The sequence below is a fragment of the Dipteris shenzhenensis genome, chromosome 16, assembly GCF_047967505.1.
Source record: "Dipteris shenzhenensis isolate YYH24624 ecotype China chromosome 16, Dip_SZ_1.0, whole genome shotgun sequence".
Classification (NCBI taxonomy): domain Eukaryota; kingdom Viridiplantae; phylum Streptophyta; class Polypodiopsida; order Gleicheniales; family Dipteridaceae; genus Dipteris; species Dipteris shenzhenensis.
Window position 1 is genome coordinate 36,786,408 of NC_141611.1, and position 2,467 is coordinate 36,788,874.

Below are 2,467 nucleotides of genomic sequence, written 5' to 3' on the forward strand. Positions count from 1 at the left end.
CTTCCAGCTAATATAGCCAATCTTTACTTCTAGCCAATAGTTACAAACACTTACCGGCTCATGCCAAGTGGTGGAGTCATCGTGGAACCATCCCAAATTCTCATCCAATCTCCTGCGGTGAGTGATTGTGGAAGGACTTCATTCCAAGGGGCAACATATCTAGGATGATCAGGTGGGAGAAATCGATGGTGATTCTCATAGATGACCTTATTCAATGTGTCTGCCCATGAGGCAACTAGCGAAGGACCACAAACAGGACAAGCATGGTAACCCGATGTAGTGAGACCTGAACAATAGACGCAATTAAGAGTTGAAGGTGGGTTTAGGGTGCCACATCCTTTGCCTATTCATAATTAAAAATGCAATGCTTACTTGAACACTCCCAATAGCCTGGGAAGTCATGCATCGTCCACATCAAGACTACTTTGCAGTTGAAGTCTCGTGATGAGGGAGGCTTGCTCACATCATGCACCTCGATACCTCTCCAAAGTATCTCTAGCTCATCAATCAAAGGCTACAAATAAACATCAGGGTTTTTGACTTTATGTTTTCCTGGAATTAGAAGGGACAGCATAACATGTCCTTTCTTAATAGCCATAGAGGGTGGAAGATTGTAATTCACCAATACCACTGGCCATACACTGTAAGACATGCTTTTGAGACCAAATGGTTTCACACCGTCCATACCCAATCCAAGTCTCAAGCTCCTAGGTTGTTCCTTGAAGCTTGGCCATGTGTCTTCAATATGCTTCCACGCAGGAGAGTCCGTGGGAGTTCTCCACTTGCCATCGGTTGATTGATGGGAGGAATGCCATGACATGAGCATTGCAATAGATTTGCACTTGAACATATGTTGGATGCGAGGGATTATGGGAAAATGTCGCAATACCTTACGAGGCACGTCCAAGGTTTTGAGATCTGCTCTATATCTTGCCTCTCCACAAGTAGGACACTCTCTTGCATCCTTATGTAGTCTATAAAACAAAACGCAATCGTTGACACATGCATGGATGCACTTGTAATCTAATCCTCCAAGAAAGGTCACGTGTTTCCTTGCCATATCTCTTGAGGTCGGTAGTTTATTCTCCCTTGGAAGCATTTTACACAATAGCCTGCACGTGAAGACCATAAATGAGGAAAAGCATTCGAGTAATTGACCCACTAGCATAATTCACCATGTTTGCAAAATAGACTTTAAAGCTTACTTGAGTAATGCATTCAAACTTGCATTGCTCCATCCATAGATGGTTTGCAAGTTTAGTAACTCAAGGGAGGCATGTAGAACAGAGAATGTGTGTCCCTCAAACAGTGGAGTCGATGCTGCAATAAAAAGATCATCCTGCTCCATGCTATCATTCCTCCCTTGATGGACATATAAATCCCACACCGTTTCCTTGCCTGTTTTTCAAATTGATAGGCTTCACATACCTTATGCATTTCTGCAACCTTGAACTTAGGCGATCCTACAACAATGTTTTGGGCCTGCATTAATTTAAGTCATTATACATTAACATGACCAATGTGTTTATGCCAGATATCAATATCTGCAACTACATCAGTCCCATGTGCAAACATTGCTGCACTTAATTCAAGCATGTCTGCATCCAACGTAAACATCCTGCCCTTCTTCTTCCCTTTTGCTATCAAGCGACCTTTATTTTTCATATCCTCAACAAAGCATCCGTGACGATTAAATCTGATCTGCAAGCCCTGCTCAACCATTTGACCAACAGAAACCAAGTTCTTGGTGATATTCGGGACATGAAATATATTAGACAAGTATTTCTTTTTCCTATCCTGCATAGACAAAAGAACTTTACCAATCTGGACAATAGGATGTGCAGTATCGTCACCGGTCTCCACAAATCCTAGTCTTTCCATTTTCCTTGCATCTTGCATCTATTTTGCATGACTTGTCATGTGGTTTGACGCACCTGAGTCAACATACCACACATCATTGCTTTCTTCTGCACTTGTCACAGAATTGGTCATGTGCTGCACCATAAACAAATGCTCATTTCTGTCATCACCCTATCTACTAGAGGATGCATAATTGCCTTGCTGCAATTTTCCATTCATGATGTCATTCTTCTTTTTGTAGCAGTCTTTAGCCATATGACCCATTTTACTACAGTAGTAGCATTCAACATTGCTATTTGCATTTTGGCCTCTCTGCCATCCACCATGACCTCTTTGGCTCCCCCTGCCTCTAGAGTTACCATGTCCTCCTCCATAGGTCTAGTTTTCTTAAATTTGCTGCATATTCTGATTTCTGCCATGGCCTCCAAATTGGCCTGCTCTACCTTTGCCTCTACCTCTTCTAGTATTTGAGTAGAAGACAGTTTCTTTTGAAGTTCCTCCTGAAGAAGATGCACCACCATTTCTCTACTCTTCAAAAATTAGAAGAGCAATCAACTCCTCAAAATCAGGAAAATTCTCTTGGATGGCAATGGATGTACAGAATTTT